This window comes from Aquarana catesbeiana, linkage group LG12 (genome assembly GCF_042186555.1).
Source record: "Aquarana catesbeiana isolate 2022-GZ linkage group LG12, ASM4218655v1, whole genome shotgun sequence".
NCBI classification, from domain to species: Eukaryota; Metazoa; Chordata; class Amphibia; order Anura; family Ranidae; genus Aquarana; species Aquarana catesbeiana.
In genome coordinates, this window is record NC_133335.1 from 200,263,332 (window position 1) to 200,284,439 (window position 21,108).

General features: G+C 43.3%; 1 long non-coding RNA gene across 1 annotated transcript in view; it reads right to left on the reverse strand.

Moving 5' to 3' along the window:
• Positions 1-7,423: 7,423 nt before the first annotated feature.
• The window catches only part of LOC141113420 (uncharacterized), a 223,444-nt gene continuing 209,759 nt past the window's right edge, over positions 7,424-21,108 (reverse strand). Inside the window, exon 4 of the long non-coding RNA XR_012236774.1 lies at positions 7,424-7,526. This is a non-coding gene — a long non-coding RNA (uncharacterized lncRNA). The remainder of the gene's footprint in view (positions 7,527-21,108) is intronic.

Here is a 21,108-nt window from a genome sequence, read left to right on the forward strand (position 1 = left end):
CGGGCCAATCTGCCATAAAGCCCCAACTGGTGGAGGGCTGCAGTGATGATTGACTTTCTACAACTTTCTCCCATCTTCCGACTGTATCTCTGGAGCTCAGCCACAGTGATCTTTGGGTTCTTCTTTACCTCTCTCACCAAGGCTCTTCTTCCCCGATAGCTCAGTTTGGCCGGACGGCCAGCTCTAGGAAGGGTTCTGGTCATCCCAAACGTCTTGCATTTAAGGATTATGGAGGCCACTGTGCTCTTAGGAACCTTAAGTGCAGCAGAAATTTTTTCGTAACCTTGGCCAGATCTGTGCCTTGCCACAATTCTGTCTCTGAGCTCTTCAGGCAGTTCCTTTGACCTCATGATTCTCATTTGCTCTGACATGCACTGTGAGCTGTAAGGTCTTATATAGACAGGTGTGTGGCTTGCCTAATCAAGTCCAATCAGTATAATCAAACACAGCTGGACTCAAATGAAGGTGTAGAACCATCTCAAGGATGATCAGAAGAAATGGGAAGCACCTGAGTTAAATATATGAGTGTCACAGCAAAGGGTCTGAATACTTAGGACCATGTGATATTTCAGTTTTACTTTTTTAATAAATCTGCAAAAATGTCAACAATTCTGTGTTTTTCTGTCTAAATGGGGTGCTGTGTGTACATTAATGAGGAAAAAAATGAACTTAAATGATTTTAGCAAATGGCTGCAATAGAACAAAGAGTGAAAAATTTAAGGGGGTCTGAATACTTTCCGTCCCCACTGTATATATAATAGGCACTTATTCTTTAGATATTAAAAATATTAAAACGCCAATTCAGGGAAAACAGTTGTGCTGTGACATATCTGTCGTGAAAAGAGATAAACACATACTGCCGCCTTCCATCACCAGTACTTGTCAGCGTCATGATACAGTATGTTTCATATAATTACTGAAGGAGGAAATTTTCTGTTCAGAACAGTGAATAAAGCATTAAACTAAACCCCTGTGTTATATGTATTACTGAGGTTTTATAAAAGGCTTAGCATTTCAAAGGGAGAAAATGCATGCATTAACAAGTAACACATTTGCAAATAAATGCTTTAAAACAGAAACACAACGTAGTCACTTGTTTTAGAGATTTTTGTGCTGGAATAATGTGAAATAGTCAGGGCTGTATTTAATAAAGTTACACGTGGCCTGTGTTTAGCGCAGCAAGGAGGCACAGCATATACAAGCTGTTGATGCTTCAGGCACACCTGCCAGACAATACAGCCAAGTTGGTGACCTCACTTTTGTTCCTGTCCAAGTACAGCTTGTTCACTGACAGAAGTTGTCACTCTGCTCTATCCTTCTTTTAGCAAGCTCAATGTGACTGACAGCGCTGTGCAAACTTCATCATGTCAGTCTGAAGGAGTTAAAGTAGAGAACCCCATTAATTGACGACATCGTGTTTGCTAAAGCACTGAGTATCATAAACACCCGCATTTGTTTTTCTTTTACAAAATACTTGTTTTCACCTTTTTTCATCCTTTGTTGCATGTACTGATCTCCTCCAACTTATTTGCAGCCACTTCATGTCTACATGCAATTATTCCAGCGTTGGCATATCAGTGCTCTTGGTAGGCTTCCTGATAGAGACAGCAGTGGGACATGCCTGCCTAATGTGTGCTGAAATGGCCAATTGTATTATCCATCGGAAGCATTGTCACTCTATAACATCAGGTGTCAAAAAGGGGACCTTTGTTCGGTTTAAATGCTACTAATTGCATTGACATACCTCCTTATACCCAATCCGTCCAGACAGTATTGTCACCTGCTGATTTGGCACCATCCACAGGCAGCTTAAAGAGGAACTGCAGTCTGCTCGCACAATTTGTAATACAAACGTCTTTGCCATTCTGAAGCTTCCCTCCAACCACTTTGCATATTATTTTATATATACTGTGATTCTGTACTTGCCAAATATGCTGCAGAAATGTCCCTCCACTGAGTCTGGCTGCAACCATTTTAACTGTGGGCAGCTGAAGCTGCTGCCTGTTCACTTCCTGGATTTACACAGACACAAAGAGGCACATCTTCAGCTCTGCAGCTCTCATTGGCCCTCTTATGACTCACCCCCCCCCCCCCCATTCCTGGCAAACTCTCACAAGAGTGAGTGAGAGAGAGAGCTGTGCATGATGTCATAAGCCTAGGCTAATGACCAGACAAGAGAACAGAAAGTGGGCTGTATAAGGTATTTACTGGCAGAAAAAAGTGTTTTACTATGCAAAGTTAAAACAACAAGAGCAGAAGATTTAATAGATGGAAAGATGAAAAATGACTGAAGATCCGCTTTAAAACTAATGTAATTTTACTTCAGCTAATTGCAGTACAGAGGATGTTTTCCAGTTCACTGAAGTGTAAGAAGACAATGACTTTCCTGAGCCCTATCTCTGCAAAGTACCGTATTTTTTGCACCATAAGACGCACTTTTCCCCACCAAAAAAACAGGGGGAAATGTCTGTGCATCTTATGGAGTGAATGTTGACCAGCAGAGTCGCTGATAGAGGGATCGTTTTGGCGGCAGAAGGATGCCTTGTGCAGCTCTCTGTGCCAGCTAAATCCTGTTTCTCCCCTGCCTTCAGCTGCTAGAGGGAGAGAAACAAAAGGTATTGTTCTCTAATGAATCCCCCACAGGATAAACATTCACATGTAAATTGTGTGTGCATTGTTATGTAAATTAAGCTGACCGCTGCCATTCATATGCAAATTACGCCCACCTAGAGGATGGAAACAGCTTACAGGTGAGCATAGGGGGCATGTAGAGGTAATCAAAGAGGGGTGTTTGAGGTGTAGAGGTGAGCAGAGGAGGTGTGCAGAGGTGCAGAGTTGAATGGGAAGGAGGGGTTGGAGTGCAGAGGTTAGTAGATGAGGGGTTGGGGGGGTCAGAGGTTAGTAGATGAGGGGTTGGGGGGGACAGAGGTTAGTAGATGAGGGGTTTGAGGGACAGAGGTTAGTAGATGAGGTGTTTGGGGGAAAGAGGTTAGTAGATGAGGGGTTTGGGGGACAGAGGTTAGTAGATGAGGGGTTGGGGGGGGCAGAGGTTAGTAGATGAGGGGTTTGAGGGACAGAGGTTAGTAGATGAGGGGTTTGGGGGCCAGAGGTTAGTAGATGAGGGGTTAGGGGGCCAGAGGTTAGTAGATGAGAGGTTTGAGGGACAGACGTTAGTAGATTGCGGGGTTTGGGGGGCAGAGGTTAGTAGATGAGGGGTTTGGGGGACAGAGGTTAGCAGATGATGAGTTAGAGGGGCAGAGTTGTGCTGAGAGGGAGATAAGAATGTAGAGATTAGTAGAGAGATGGGGGGTTACTGTAAATACATCTGTTACATCATTGGCCAGTGTAAAAGTTTCAATCCATTGGTGGTTGATGTAAATACTCCTGTTGTGTTGAGGTCAGTGTAAATGTCCCAGTTACATTGGGGATCAGTGTAGGGTGCCCCCTACATTGGTTGTCAGTGTAGAAATATTATTCTGTTATATTTTATTAAATAGTTTAGTACACCATTTGGTTCAGAATATTTTTTTTTCATATTATCCTCCTCTAAAACCCAGGTGCGTCTTATGGTCAAGTGAGTCTTATGGAACTAAAAATACGGTACTGTTGTTGCTCTTGACTGAGAGCCTGTTCACACCAGAATGCAGTGCGGGAAACCCATGTTCCATATGCATTTCCCACACCTCGTTCAGGTTGAGGTCTGGACTCTGTGCAGGCCAGTCTAGTTTGTCCACCCCAAACTCGCTCATTCATGTCTTTATAGACCTTGCTTTATGCACTGGTGCGCAGTCATGTTGGAACAGGAAGGAGCCATCCATAAACTGTTCCCCAAAGTTGTCCAAAATGTCTTGATATGCTGACGCCTTAAGAGTTCCCTTCACTGGAACTAAAGGACCAACCCCTGAAAAACAGCCCCACGCCATAATCCCCCCTCCACCAAATGATTTGAACCAGTGCAAAAAACAAGGTCCATAAAGACATGGATGAACGAGTTTGGGGTGGAGGAACTTGACTGGCCTGCTCAACCCGATAAAACACTTTTGGGATGAATTTGAGCAGAGACTGCGAGCCAGGCCTTCTTATCCAAGTGCCCGACCTCACAAATGTGATTCTGGTCAAACATTCCCATAGACAAACTCCTAAACCTTGTGGACAGCCTTCCCAAAAGAGCTGAAGCTGTTATAGCTGCAAAGGGTGGGCCAACTCAATAGTGAACCCTATGGACTAAGACTGGAATGCCATTAAAGTTCATGTGGGTGTAAAGGCAGGCGTCCCAATACTTTTGACAATATAGTGTATATATGGGGTTTTTTTTTTACAGGTAAATAACATGCATAAAATAAATTAAGTGCACATATACTGCTTTAGGAAGATTTTTGTTGAAAATAACAGTCTGAAGTGAGGGTCTGTTTAAGTTCCTCAATGATCAATTTTCCCGTACTGTACAGAAGCAACCACAGAATTACAAATGCAGATTTTTTTTTTACTTGCCATTACTCTTTGGATGTTAGGATATACCGATAAAATGAAGGGCATACGCAATATTAATATGCAGGGATAGTGTGATGACATCATGTGCAGAAAAGGGAAAGCATTTGGCATTTTGCCTTGTTGCTGAGGATCCTGTCCAATAATGGGTTTGAGGGGACCCAATTACAAGTTTTGCCCTTGGGCTCACAATCTAGAGGTTTCGTGACACCACTATTTAAATGCAACAAGCAAGGAGACAGATTTAATGCAGAAAGTTACCATCAAGCAGACGCAGGACCGAAAATCTAGTGACAACCGCTAGTATTTGTATCAGCGGGGACCCGCAGAAACGCATTAAATATATCACTCTGCTCTCCAGCCACCGATCTCCTGATTAATAATTTACTGGGACAGACAACTGCGGAGGAGGGAAAAGAGAAGAACCCTTTAGTGGGAAATAATTTGTTTCAGCAGATAAAGGAAATAATTTTATTAGGAGATAAAGGTTTGAATTGTGTGTCTGTTGTGGGGTGATGGAAATCTCACTGTGAAATAGGCTGAACCGAGCAGCACGCTGAGATATTCTTATTAGGATCGCATCTTATAACCAGGGACCGCAAAGCGCTTAAAACCACAATTCAGGCTGTATAACAGTTTTTGGAAAGCTTTTTTTTTTCTTATAACAGACTTCCAAATAACATGTTATTTTATGCCAGGTGTGAGAGATGTTGCTGCCAGCGGGAGCTGTGTTACAACAGAATTCTTTAGTATGTATGTAGGGCATATGAAGACCAGGACTCTTGGGCTTATTCTGTATAGGGACAGGATGGTCCAGCCAATCATAAACTAACCATACCTCCAGATGCCTATTCATTTAATATGAAAATGGTATAAGGACAGATCCCAAAAAACATCTTTTGGATAGCCATTTTTTTTTATTAAAGAGATATTAAAGTCTAGTGTTTAAAAAAAAGATAAAAAACGAGGTCATACTTAGCTACTGCACAACGATATTGCATAGAATGCACCATCTTCTACCCTTCTGGCAGTCCTCTGCTGGCGCTGTCACTGTCCCCCTGCTCCAGGTGCTTCCTTGATATGGAGGCACCTGTTCATGCAAACTCCTGAGCCAGGCTGCGTGTGTCTATAGACACACACAGGGCTGGTATCCCACCCCTCTTCCACCTCCAAGGAGTTTGACTGTGTGATATTGGAGAATCTAACTCAATTGTAGTGCTCGATAGTCAGAACTGGGTTTCAGGGCTTGTTGGCCTACTTTTTATTTAAAAATAACGTTCTTTACATCAGGATCCTGACACAAAGGTTTCAACTTTATAAAGATAGGCCCAGAGTTAGAAAGGGAAAAGCATGAATGAAGGGCCGCCATGACAGGGTTAGATGGGGTTTGGTATGGAAAAGGGGCTATTGGTCAGTTTAAAGCATTATTCAAATAGTATTTACATGATTGGTGGGGTGGGCGGTAGTAGGTGGGGCTGCAGAAAGGGGATCTGTAGGAGGGTCTTTGAAGTCTGAAGTTGGAGGAGAGCATGCTTGGGACGACTGACCGCCCTCCTGCCAGTATTGTGTTTAGTGGGGGTTTTTGTTTGGTTTGGTTGGAGCGGGATCTTGTGGCAGATGGCAGGGTACAAGGTCCTTCTAAAGGTTTGATTATGGAAAAATATGTACATTTGTAGGCATCCGTTCTGGGTACAGTTTCCATTATTATGGTTGGTACTATTTGCGAACAGTTGCTTGTCCCTGAGTCTGTGTTTGTTGCAGTTGAAGGCCTAAAAATTTGCAGTGGTTACGCAGGTACTAGAAGTAGATGCCCACAAGGACCTTGTGATTCCTATTTGTCAGACTGTACTGGATGTTCAAATGTTGCATATGTTAATATGTTCATATGTTATTTGTATTTTGTTAATAAAAGGCTGCTATGGTCATTAAACTCCATTATGGGTTTCATGTGTTTTTTTTTAGGAAAAGGTTAGTGGTGGAGTGGTGGTCTAGCAATTACAAGCACAAAGCATCTTTTATACCCTAGTCAAGCATTCAAAGCAAAAACAGGAAAATACCAAAATAATAACAAGCCTCCTGGCTCCTTCTCTTCACAGCACCGCTGCTCAGGCCATTTGCCTTGGTCCTCCAGACCGACTAGCAGCACACTTGTGCTCATGTACACCGGCTGCAGCTTTTTCTCTAGTTGCAGGCCCCTGCTGCATGGACCCACTCCATGGCCTCTCAGTAGAGGAGTTTCCTGGCACCTGCATGAAGCCCTCTTGTCTCCTAGCCTGAGACCTTCTGGCTTTTGAGCAAGAAAAGGGAAGGCAGCCCTGGGACTTTAAATGAGGTGGGAGAGATTTGGGACACTTCCACAATAAGTGCAATAAAAATGTTTTATTGATCACAGAATGCTATATAAACAACTGGGAACAGCAATGAATGTGCGTACCCGGCATAGTGGCCTAGTTTCAAGCATAAGTAAAAAAACAACTACAATTCATTACACTTAATTTATACACTTAATTTATACATCCATAAAAAGCAATATACATGATGAATTGCTGATAAACAAAAATTGCACATACATCATCCGAATTGGTAAAATACATAATACATAATACACATGCATAAATTGCAGCAGTATATATAACCATTGTATGACCAGCTTCAGATACCCAACATAATGGGCATACACGTGGCATCGATGGTACCCTACGCGTTTCGCGAGTCTTATCTCGCTCATCAGGGGCCGATGCATAATTCATGTGTCTATAACAAGGATATTGAAAAATGATAAGAGTATATAAATAACTAAATAAATCGAGGTAAGGATGTAATTGGCAAGGGAGGTCAGTGGAACAACGACCTCGTACTTACCACTCGGCTGGACCAGATCACCAAACCGCTGGGTGTCAAAATGGCGGCAATAAGCAACGCCGGTTTGGGGGCTGAGGGGGCGTGGCAACCAGAAATCGCAGCAGGAAGGACCAGGATGCACAGCACGGACTGCAGGGGGCATATGGTTGGTGGTCTGGGTATGTCCATAACCATATCTAGAAGAAATGTATATAAGGATACATGAGTAAGCTACTGAAAACAGACTAAGCATCAGACGGTAATCTCTAACCCTAAAAAATGACCAAAAGGGGGGTTGTATTTAAAATAAAAATAAAAAATAATAAATAATAAAAGATGGGATATATGTATATCAAATAAAGTGGGTTTCTAATATGGAATATGATAGGTGATTTATAAATCATTGTAATGACGTATGATTAAGGGCAGGGCTGTGAAAAAGTGCAAGCACTAATTGATATATAATGGAAATTCAACCAAAATATATGTGGGTAAGTGTGTGAACAAACAATACTAAGTAAATGATATTGTGTGTAGTAAGATGATAAAACATACACAACAAGTATTGAGTGGGAGGAACAAATTAAATGAAAAATGTTACCTGAGTGGATGTAATAAGTCCCAGGCATGTAGGTACACTCACAAACCTCTGACCATAACCACAGACCAACAAAACACAAGTGCAAGCTGCAGCCGCGCCGAGCATCAAGATATACCCACAGCGGTCACGGAAGCTCCGCCCCCAGCCTCATGTACAGATGGCGATAGGCAGACACCAAACCCGCCAACCCAGGAGACCGGGTGAGCGGGACAACCACCACTCGTCCATCCGGGATGTTCCACACAGCCCCAAAGATGTGAGGTCATCACATGATGGGCGTGGAAAACATGACGCCGATGTGCAGGTGGCCCCACCCGCCCATAGGGACAGGTGAGGATAACAGGAGGTCAAGTCAACCTCCCCTGTGCACGTCGCAGCCCCCAATACCGGAAATGCAGTGTCACCATCAGACACACCACAGCGAGAGGGAGCCACACCAGCCCAGAAGTAAGCACACCTGTTCCCCCAATGGAGCAGGCCAGTCTCCTGGACAAAGCACACCTGTCTCTTGTATAGAGCCCCAAGCTGTGGCCAAACCTGTGATTATAAAAGCTGTGTGCACCTATAAATACACCCTCCTGGTCCCTGCCAAGACCTGGACATTGGGTTGCAAGCTTCCACCCTCCCTATGCTCTTTGAAGTCTCCAAACTCTGGAACCCAATCAGGAAGAAGATGAGAAACCACCTTTCTGTGCTCAGCATGAACATTCTGTGTGCTTTCTACCCCCATTTACACAGTGGCAAGGCCTAGTGCTGTCACAACTGACAGTGTTTCATTTGAGAGCAGGAAGGAAGTGAAGGGAGTGGTAACAAGAACCAGGGGTTTAGGGAAGGGGTGGGGAGGGGGGCTAGGAAAGATTGAAAATAATAATGCATACTAGTGCGCAAACCACCAACTAGACTGTAAATAAAATAATAAATATAGGTGATAAAGCTGCCACCCTAAAGGTGTTCCCACACCACGCAATAACTGTCAGTAATGATAATAGGTGATGTGGCGCTAAATCCAAAAAATGTGCAAAACAATGATGTGAAAAATCAATAAATAATCAAATAATAATGTGAAACAACCACGTAAATGGAGATTCTACACGAAAATCCAAATAATAATTGTGTCAATAGCAATTAATCTACCATCATAATGTGTACCAAAGGTTATGATGAACCATCGCTACAACAAAAATAGGTGTGGATATCCCTATTTATAAATCACTAATGAATCTCGTACATAAATCCAAACCAATAAATCCAAAAAGTGACTGGATCCCATCAGGAAAAAATATATATAAAATATAAACATGCATTATATTTAATTTATATTTTTCACATCATTGTTTTGCACATTTTTTGGATTTAGCTCCACATCACCTATTATCATTATTGACGGGCTAGGAAAGATATTGGGGTGTTTTTTAGCTTAATGCAGGTAATACATTAAGGTAAAAAAAAACTTTTAGCCTTTCAAACCACAGATGCATTGTACAGAAACAATGTGAAATATAGGTTTACTGCATGGTAAGGTGTGTCCAGGATGACCTGGTTTCAGAGGAAGTGGGTTGAATAATGCTGGCCATCAAACTGAGGACATCTAGTGGCAGAAAATTACTGCAGACAAATCTCTGAAATAAAGGTGAATATTGCAGCAAACACCGGTTTTGCTATTTGATCTTTTAATGGGCTATTACATTTGATGGTGTTATATTTGTTATGCCTTTAGTTATGCTTTAATCATATTTAAAAGCTTATGCTTCCTAATAATAGAAAATGCACATTTTTTTAAATGAACACATACTAGCATATCCAGTAATGTCAATGTTTCTTTTATAACGGTAAATATATACTTGCAGTGGGGTGATAGATAACAAATTAAGAGGGTTTTATTTTAGTATGTTTTTTACCTTTTAGCTTACAGATTTTCCCCGGGAGAACACATGACTTCGACAAAGCTGGGAGCACAAAGCTTTTTTTCAGTCCCTTTTATGACAGCTCTACTAACTACATTCTCTGTGTCTCTTCAGTTCTGTGCACACTGCACATACAATGGCAGCTCTGTATGGGGAATTAATATGACTGCTAAGAAGCATAGGCATGAAAAAAAGAAATAACTCAACTATTCAATGAGGGCCTGCCCAATACATTTTCTGAAGCCAATTATACCAGAATGGGTGAGGGTTTGGTGTAATAAGTCACATATTCCATCATAACAACAACATTGAGAATTGGTCAAAGGAAGAAATTACATATGTAAAGCAGTAAAGCCAAAGTATGGTCAAGTGAGACCCGGGGGGAAGAAAAAAAAAAGTGTAGGGCAGGCATGACGGGGGGAAACAGGGGGACAGGACACGTAGGGGTGGATAAGAGAGGGCTTACGTGATTGGGGGATAGCCCGTTGGTTGGAAGGGGTTAAGGGTCTTTAAGGAGGGATGGTTTCAGCCCTGGCATCCAGTGGAGCTCGATGGACGCAGGCAGCAACTTCCCACCCACCCTTCCTGTTTTGGTCAGTTCTCCCGTTGGGAGCAGCGGATTAAGGATGTCATGGCAGCTGGCGGTTGTTGGTCTTTGCTGGCGAATGAAAACCTAGGATAAGGAAGGGTTCGGGACCCATTGGTGGTATGGATTCCTCTGGTGTATTCCAGCTAACATCGGTTTAGCTGGAATATGTTAATGGCTGTACTGCGGTTAGTGTGTTGTCTCCAAGCCAGTGTGTTTTATGGGGTACCGCAGTGCATTATTGAACATACTATAGTTTGGGGTGCCTTCAAAGACCAACGTGATTAGTGACTGATGTTTTGTTTAACAAATGTTTTTTTATCGTTTATGTTAATATTAAGTGTATTTGTTAATAAAGAGGCTGCTACGGCCATTTTTTACTCCATTCTGTATGCGGTCTCCATTAATAGGAATTAACGGTATGGGTTGGAGTGGAGTATGGAATGGCCTGGCAACCATTGGTTAAGGTTGGGACATCTGTTCTACACTGGTCATGTACAGGGCTGTCTTTAAGGCAGGGCAAAAGGGGCAGCTGCCCTGGGTCCTGTAATTGTTGTGGGGCCCAAAGCAGCTGCCTCATACTAGCCAACTATCCCAGTTTAAATTCCCTTGTCCCTTGAAGTTTTAGTCCCTTGCTGTGTCCTGATATCTCAGTGTGAAGTGCTGGCACTAATGCTGCCCAGCTCTGCCCTATTGTTGTGTACAGATGACTCAACCGCAGACCCTGTGTTTACATGTAAATAACCAGCATTCACATGTAAATAGCAGCAGCATTCATATGTAAATAGCTGCATCCAGCGGCATAAAGATATGTAAATAAAGGCGGCATTCATATGTATATCATGCCCCCTGCAGTGAGGAGATGATGTGCTGTAACCTCTAGCAACCAATCAGTGAGCAGTATTACTGTACAGTAATCTCTAGCAACCAATCAACAAGCAGAAATCATGTGCTGTAACATCTAGCAACTAATCAGTGAGCCGTAATCTGTGCTGTAAGTAAGCGGTAATGATACACTGTAACCTCTGGCAACCAATCGCAATCGCTGCCTGATCTGATACAGTAAACTGATTTTAATTCTAGCTGCTATTTATTGTATGTCTCAGAGCAGGCGGAGAGCAAAATTGTATGGGGGTGCCCAAGAAAACATTTGCACAGGGTCCAATCAATATTAAAGACGGCCCTGGTCGTGTACATGTACAAGTAACATAAAAGGCAGGACACTGAAAGTTCCACCTAATGCCCCGTACACACGGTCGGATTTTCCGATGGAAAATGTCCGATCGGAGCGTGTTGTTGGAAATTCCGACCGTGTGTAGGCTCCATCCGACATTTTCCATCGGATTTTCCGACACACAAAGTTGGAGAGCAGGAGATAAAATTTTCCGACAACAAAATCCGTTGTCGGAAATTCCGATCGTGTGTACACAAATCCGACGGACAAAGTGCCACGCATGCTCAGAATAAATAAAGTGATGAAAGCTATTGGCCACTGCCCCGTTTATAGTCCCGACGTACGTGTTTTACGTCACCGCGTTTAGAACGATCGGATTTTCCGACAACTTTGTGCGACCGTGTGTAGACAAAACAAGTTTGAGCCAACATCCGTCGGAAAAAATCCTAGGATTTTGTTGTCAGAATGTCCGAACAAAGTCCGTATGTGTACGCCCTATAAGTGTAGTACTAAAACTAGGGCTTTAATGGCAAGGTACGCATATACACTTACAAGAAGCAAGAAAAACATAAGCTCGTCTGTATTGGTGGTCCCGGGGGGCACCTCGTATCCGTAGCAGGTTTCAGTGCATGGCTTTGTTGATTGTAGGTCTGCAGCACGTCCTGTGGCCACCAGGAAGGACACCAGCGTGGAACGCACAGAAGTGATGTCACAGACCGCAGGATCACATCCGGGGAAGCTTTCACAGAAGGAGAAGATGGGCTTGCAGGCTACGCGCTCAAAGCATCAGCTCCTTAAATTGGCCTGGAGTGACAGAGTCCCAGCATTGCTATTTATGTGTACGCGCTATGGAGCAACAGATCCCAGAGCGGATATATCTGTAAACAGTCATACTCGGAAAGCAAATGATTGTGAATAATTACAATGGTGCTAGTGTATCAGGACCAAATTAAAAAAACTGGCAGACATTGTGACATAAATTACAAATAAATCAAATATAGAATGATAATTAAGAATCAATGATTAAAAGTTAATAATCAATTAACAAGAATTAAAAAATGAATGATTAAAAATAGAGGAAAATTCATTGGAACATGTTCATGTAGCTCAACAATAATAACACGACATGATTACAACTTATTAAAACAAACTCGTGAATGAAAAAACAAGTCTTATTGGCAAGTGTTAGGGCTGGTACTCAGCTACTGGAAACAGAGTATTAAATTCCTGGGTGAGGGGCTAGAAACACGTACAGCAATATGAAAGTTGGTGTGTCATTGGAATTAGTCGCAGATGCCCCGCACTGGTGGAAACCATGGATGCTTCAAAGACGCACACATTGATACCCAGCCTGCAGAAAAGGGATCATGCTTGTGCAAAGCTGGACCATATGCACACACACACACACACACACACATATATGTATATCTGCGTGTGCGTACATACATACCCATACACGCGCATGCATACGTAAACACATATACATGCACGTGCATACCCAGCATATGGATGAATGGAAACATAGGAAATTAGAAACATATAAAGTACAACTATAATAACAGCCATATGGGCCTTAATGGTACTGTATTTACTATGGTTGTAAGTCATGGCTGTATTGTGGATGTGATGGGTCTGCTACAAAAGAAGACATTGGGATGTTAATCGAATGGATGTATACATATAGATATAGGAGTAAAAAGTATATATCTCTATGATTTACAAAGAGGGTCTCATGGGGCAAACGAGGCTCACAACACAGTGTGTACCTCAATGTCCTCATTCAACCCCCCTGGTGTCAAAGTACCCAAAAAATAAATCCAAAACATTTCCTGCTGGCACAGACGTTTATATTGTTCGGCTGCAGGAAACGACCCCGGGATAGACTCAATGATCCACACCCTGAGACCAGTTGTGGGTTAGTTATTATATATTAGAAAGTGTTTAGGAACACTATGATGATCACGGCCCTTTTCAATGAAGTGCCCGTGTTCACCAAAGCATGCTCTAAGGGCCCTAATGGTTCTTCCAACATAAAACAGTCGACACGGACACGTGAGACAATATATAACATAGTCCGTGGAACAGTTATAGAATTCTTTTAGTGTGTAGTTTTTCCCTTTTACTGTAAAAGTTTTTTGGCCGTGGTCAACGAATAGACATGTCAAGCAAAGAGGTTTTTTACACTGATACATCCCCACTAATGGGATGAGAACCAGTGGTGCTGAGGTAGAATGAGTGGGCTTAATTTTACTCGGGGCAATTTTGCTTTTGATGTTTCTGGCTTTCCTATATGCTATTTTAGGTTTAGTAGCAACTGTAGTCTTTAACCACTTGACGACCGCCTCACGCCGATGTACGTCGGCAAAGTGGCACGGACAGGCAAAATCACGTACAGGGTACGTGATTTGCCTTCCGCGGGTGGGGGGTCCGATCGGACCCCCCCCCGGTGCCCGAGGCGGTCGTCTTTTGTCCAGCGGCGATCGGTGATGAGGGGGAGACCATCCGTTCGTGGCCCCCCCCTCGCGATCGCCGCCGGCCAATGAAAACACTCCTTTGCTGCTGTATGCTAAACAGCAGCAAAGGAAGTGATGTCATCTCCCCTCGGGTCGGTATTTTCCGTTCCGGCCCGAGGAGAGAAGACATCTATGTGAGTGCACCAACACACACACACACAGTAGAACATGCCAGGCACACAAAACACCCCGATCCCCCCCCCGATCGCCCCCCGATCCCCCCCCAATCACCCCCCCCCCCCCCCGTCACAAACTGACACCAGCAGTTTTTTTTGTTTTTTTTTTTTTTTTTTTCTGATTACTGCATAGTGTCAGTTTGTGACAGTTACAGTGTTGGGACAGTGAGTATTACCCCCCTTTAGGTCTAGGATACCCCCCTAACCCCCCCTAATAAAGTTTTAACCCCTTGATCACCCCCTGTCACCAGTGTCACTAAGCGATCATTTTTCTGATCGCTGTATTAGTGTCGCTGGTGACGCTAGTTAGTGAGGTAAATATTTAGGTTCGCCGTCAGCGTTTTATAGCGTCAGGGACCCCCATATACTACCTAATAAATGTTTTAACCCCTTGATTGCCCCCTAGTTAACCCTTTCACCACTGATCAACGTATAACCGTTACGGGTGACGCTGGTTAGTTCGTTTATTTTTTATAGTGTCAGGGCACCCGCCGTTTATTACCAAATAAAGGTTTAGCCCCCTGATCGCCCGGCGGTGATATGCGTCGCCCCAGGCAGCGTCAGATTAGCGCCAGTACCGCTAACACCCACGCATGCAGCATACGCCTCCCTTAGTGGTATAGTATCTGATCGGATCAATATCTGATCCAATCAGATCTATACTAGCGTCCCCAGCAGTTTAGGGTTCCCAAAAACGCAGTGTTAGCGGGATCAGCCCAGATACCTGCTAGCACCTGCGTTTTGTGCCTCCGCCCAGCCCACCCAAGTGCAGTATCGATCGATCACTGTCACTTACAAAACACTAAACGCATAACTGCAGCGTTCGCAGAGTCAGGCCTGATCCCTGCGATCGCTAACAGTTTTTTTGGTAGCATTTTGGTGAACTGGCAAGCACCAGCCCCAGGCATCAGGTTAGCGCCAGTACCGCTAACACCCACGCACGCACCGTACACCTCCCTTAGTGGTATAGTATCTGAACGGATCAATATCTGATCCGATCAGATCTATACTAGCGTCCCCAGCAGTTTAGGGTTCCCAAAAACGCAGTGTTAGCGGAATCAGCCCAGATACCTGCTAGCACCTGCGTTTTGCCCCTCCGCCCGGCCCAGCCCAGCCCACCCAAGTGCAGTATCGATCGATCACTGACACTTACAAAACACTAAACGCATAACTGCAGCGTTCGCAGAGTCAGGCCTGATCCCTGCGATCGCTAACAGTTTTTTTTGTAGCGTTTTGGTGAACTGGCAAGCACCAGCCCCAGGCAGCGTCAGGTTAGCGCCAGTACCACTAACACCCACGCACGCAGCATACGCCTCCCTTAGTGGTATAGTATCTGAACGGATCAATATCTGATCCGATCAGATCTATACTAGCGTCACCAGCAGTTTAGGGTTCCCAAAAACGCAGTGTTAGCGGGATCAGCCCAGATACCTGCTAGCACCTGCGTTTTGCCCCTCCGCCCGGCCCGGCCCAGCCCACCCAAGTGCAGTATCGATCGATCACTGACACTTACAAAACACTAAACGCATAACTGCAGCGTTCGCAGAGTCAGGCCTGATCCCTGCGATCGCTAACGTTTTTTGGTAGCGTTTTGGTGAACTGGCAAGTGCCAGCGGCCTAGTACACCCCGGTCGTAGTCAAACCAGCACTGCAGTAACACGTGGTGACGTGGCGAGTCCCATAAGTGCAGTTCAAGCTGGTGAGGTGGCAAGCACAAGTAGTGTCCCGCTGCCACCAAAAAGACAAACACAGGCCCATCGTGCCCATAATGCCCTTCCTGCTGCATTCGCCAATCCTAATTGGGAACCCACCGCTTCTGCAGCGCCCGTACTTCCCCCATTCACATCCCCAACCAAATGCAGTCGGCTGCATGAGAGGCATTTTTATGTACTCCCGAGTACCCCTACCCAACGAACCCCCCCAAAAAGATGTCGTGTCTGCAGCAAGCGCGGATATAGGCGTGACACCCGCTATTATTGTCCCTCCTGTCCTGACAATCCTGGTCTTTGCATTGGTGAATGTTTTGAACGCTACCATTCACTAGTTGAGTATTAGCGTAGGGTACAGCATTGCACAGACTAGGCACACTTTCACAGGGTCTCCCAAGATGCCATCGCATTTTGAGAGACCCGAACCTGGAACCGGTTACCGTTATAAAAGTTAGTTACAAAAAAAGTGTAAAAAAAAAAAAAAATATGAAATAAAAAAAAATAGTTGTTGTTTTATTGTTCTCTCTCTCTCTATTCTCTCTCTCTATTGTTCTGCTCTTTTTTACTGTATTCTATTCTGCAATGTTTTATTGTTATTGTTATTGTTATTATGTTTTATCATGTTTGTTTTTCAGGTATGTAATTATTTATACTTTACTGTTTACTGTGCTTTATTGTTAACCATTGTTAACCATTTTTTTGTCTTCAGGTACGCCATTCACGACTTTGAGTGGTTATACCAGAATGATGCCTGCAGGTTTAGGTATCATCTTGGTATCATTCTTTTCAGCCAGCGGTCGGCTTTCATGTAAAAGCAATCCTAGCGGCTAATTAGCCTCTAGACTGCTTTTACAAGCCGTGGGAGGGAATGCCCCCCCCCCCCCCACCGTCTTCCGTGTTTTTCTCTGGCTCTCCTGTCTCAACAGGGAACCTGAGAATGCAGCCGGTGATTCAGCCAGCTGACCATAGAGCTGATCAGAGACCAGAGTGGCTCCAAACATCTCTATGGCCTAAGAAACCGGAAGCTACGAGTATTTCATGACTTAGATTTCGCCAGATGTAAATAGCGCCATTGGGAAATTGGGGAAGCATTTTATCACACCGATCTTGGTGTGGTCAGATGCTTTGAGGGCAGAGGAGAGATCTAGGGTCTAATAGACCACAATTTTTTCAAAAAAGAGTACCTGTCACTACCTATTGCTATCATAGGGGATATTTACATTCCCCGAGATAACAATAAAAATGATTAAAAAAAAAAATATGAAAGGAACAGTTTAAAAGTAAGATTAAAAAAGCAAAAAAATAATAAAGAAAAAAAAAACAAAAAAAAAAAACACCCCTGTCGCCCCCTGCTCTCGCGCTAAGGCGAACGCAAGCGGCGGTCTGTCGTCAAACATAAACAGCAATTGCACCATGCATGTGAGGTATCACCGCGAAGGCCAGATCGAGTGCAGTAATTTTTCCAGTAGACCTCCTCTGTAAATCTAAAGTGGTAACCTGTAAAGGCTTTTGAAGGCTTTTAAACATGTATTTATTTTGTTGCCACTGCACGTTTGTGCGCAATTTTAAAGCATGTCATGTTTGGTATCCATGTACTCGGCCTAAGATCATCTTTTTTATTTCATCAAACATTTGGGCAATATAGCGTGTTTTAGTGCATTAAAATTAAAAAAAGTGTGTTTTTTCCCCAAAAAATGCGTTTGAAAAATCGCTGCGCAATTACTGTGTGAAAAAAAAAAATGAAACACCCACCATTTTAATCTGTAGGGCATTTGCTTTAAAAAAATATATAATGTTTGGGGGTTCAAAGTAATTTTTTTGCAAAAAAAAAAAACTTTTTCATGTAAACAATAAGTGTCAGAAAGGGCTTTGTCTTCAAGTGGTTAGAAGAGTGGGTGATGTGTGACATAAGCTTCTAAATGTTGTGCATAAAATGCCAGGACAGTTCAAAACCCCCCCAAATGACCCCATTTTGGAAAGTAGACACCCCAAGCTATTTGCTGAGAGGCATGTCGAGTCCATGGAATATTTTATATTGCGACACAAGTTGCGGGAAAGAGACAAATTTTTTTTTTTTTTTTTTTTTTTTTGCACAAAGTTGTCACTAAATGATATATTGCTCAAACATGCCATGGAAATATGTGAAATTACACCCCAAAATACATTCTGCTGCTTCTCCTGAGTACGGGGATACCACATGTGTGAGACTTTTTGGGAGCCTAGCCGCGTACGGGACCCCGAAAACCAAGCACCGCCTTCAGGCTTTCTAAGGGCGTGAATTTTTGATTTCACTCTTCACTGCCTATCACAGTTTCGGAGGCCATGGAATGCCCAGGTGGCACAAAACCCCCACAAATGACCCCATTTTGGAAAGTAGACACCCCAAGCTATTTGCTGAGAGGTATAGTGAGTATTTTGCAGACCTCACTTTTTGTCACAAAGTTTTGAAAATTGAAAAAAGAAAAAAAAAAAATGTTTTTTCTTGTCTTTCTTCATTTTCAAAAACAAATGAGAGCTGCAAAATACTCACCATGCCTTTCAGCAAATAGCTTGGGGTGTCTACTTTCCAAAATGGGGTCATTTGGGGGGGTTTTGTGCCACCTGGGCATTCCATGGCCTCCGAAACTGTGATAGGCAGTAAAGAGTGAAATCAAAAATTTTCACCCTTAGAAATCCTGAAGGCAGTGATTGGTTTTCGGGGTCCAGTACGCGGCTAGGCTCCCAAAAAGTCCCACACATGTGGTATCCCCATACTCAGGAGAAGCAGCTAAATGTATTTTGGGGTGCAATTCCACATATGCCCATGGCCTGTGTGAGCAATATATCATTTAGTGACAACTTTATGAAAAAAAAAAAAAAAAAAAAGTGTCACTTTCCCGCAACTTGTGTCAAAATATAAAATATTCCATGGACTCAATATGCCTCTCAGCAAATAGCTTGGGGTGTCTACTTTCCAAAATGGGGTCATTTTGGGGGGTTTTGTGCCACCTGGGCATTCCATGGCCTCCGAAACTGTGATAGGCAGTGAAGAGTGAAAGCAAAAATTTACACCCTTAGAAATCCTGAAGGCGGTGATTGGTTTTCGGGGCCCCGTACGCGGCTAGGCTCCCAAAAAGTCCCACACATGTGGTATCCCCATACTCAGGAGAAGCAGCTAAATGTATTTTGGGGTGCAATTCCACATAGGCCCATGGCCTGTGTGAGCAATATATCATTTAGTGACGACTTTTTGTAAATATTTTTTTTTTTTTTTTTTTTTGTCATTTTTCAATCACTTGGGACAAAAAAAATAAATATTCAATGGGTTCAACATGCCTCTCAGCAATTTCCTTGGGGTGTCTACTTTCCAAAATGGGGTCATTTGGGGGGGTTTTGTACTGCCCTGCCATTTTAGCACCTCAAGAAATGAGATAGGCAGTCATAAACTAAAAGCTGTGTAAATTCCAGAAAATGTACCCTAGTTTGTAGACGCTATAACTTTTGCGCAAACCAATAAATATACGCTTATTGACATTTTTTTTACCAAAGACATGTGGCCGAATACATTTTGGCCTAAATGTATGACTAAAATTTAGTTTATTGGATTTTTTTTATAACAAAAAGTAGAAAATATCATTTTTTTTCAAAATTTTCGGTCTTTTTCCGTTTATAGCGCAAAAAATAAAAACCGCAGAGGTGATCAAATACCATCAAAAGAAAGCTCTATTTGTGGGAAGAAAAGGACGCAAATTTCGTTTGGGTACAGCATTGCATGACCGCGCAATTAGCAGTTAAAGCGACGCAGTGCCAAATTGGAAAAAGACCTCTGGTCCTTAGGCAGCATAATGGTCCGGGGCTCAAGTGGTTAAATGGGTATCTTCAAGTAGTATTGACCAATGTGCAGCTAGGATTTTTTCCATTTTTTTTTATTTGGTATGAAATTGTGTGATGAATATTGTGGGTTGTTTGGCAGCAGATGGTGATGGTATGCGAAAACCAGTGGGTGGACTGCAATAGTTCTCAAAGGCCTCATCTACAAGTGAAGTAGGATAGCCTTTATCGAGGAATTTCTGTGAGAGGAGTTGACCATGGATGTCGTAGTTTGTATCCCTAGTGCAATGTCTTAGCCGGGATCTGTTGTTCCACAGCGCGGACACATAAATAGCACTGCTGGGACACTGTCACTCCAGGCCTGAGCGCGTAGCCTGCAAGCCCATCCTCTCTTTCTGTGACAGCTCCCCTGGATGTAATTCCGCGGTCTGTGATGTCACTTCCGTGCGTTCCACGTTGGTTCTGGTCACCTTCCTGGTGGCCACAGGACGTGCTACGGACCTACAATCAACACAGCCACGCACTGGAATCTGCTCCGGATACGAGGAGCCTCCAGGGACCACCAGTACAGATGAGCTTATGTTTTTCTTGCTTCTTGTAACTGTATATGTGTACCTTGCCATTAAAGCCCCAATTTTAATACTACGCTTAGGTGGCGCTTCCGGTGTTCTCCCTCTTATCTTTCCGCATACAGAGCCAGCTCTCTGAGGACAGCAGCCGTCCTTGCCATCCCATCATTGTATTTTTAAATCTCTGGATTAATGATTTAATTATGGACTGATGACCCAGTAATAGTATTCACCATTACTACTATTTTACACTGTATTTTGTGCTTACAGTTATTGTTACCATTAACATGTACAAGTAACCTCTAATGAAGGTTTGGCACCGAGCCTTGTAGTTCCGACCATAGTAAACTAATTACAGTGAAAAGCTTTGTACTCTATCCACAGAATGTAAGGAGTTCAACCCCCTATAAACAGAAATGGCAAATAGTACCCCCCTATGCATCCTTTATTCAGGCTAATAGGTCATCTTATACCCATGCTTTAGTTCTGCAAAGGGGTCCTTAATGAGTAGACTTTTGTATCGTATAAGCAATTTTCTGTTTGTCCTGCCTTCTCTGTGATTGGTGGTTTTTGGATTTCCCTGGTCAAGAGAGGTCACATAAACACATATGGAGTGGTGTGGCGTAGTACCCTGATGACTTGGAGGGGAGAAGAAAGTAGTAGCTTCAGCAGCACACCAAAGTTATGCCAAACACAGGAACTTTTTTTTGCCACAAACTTGTGATGCATCACAAGTT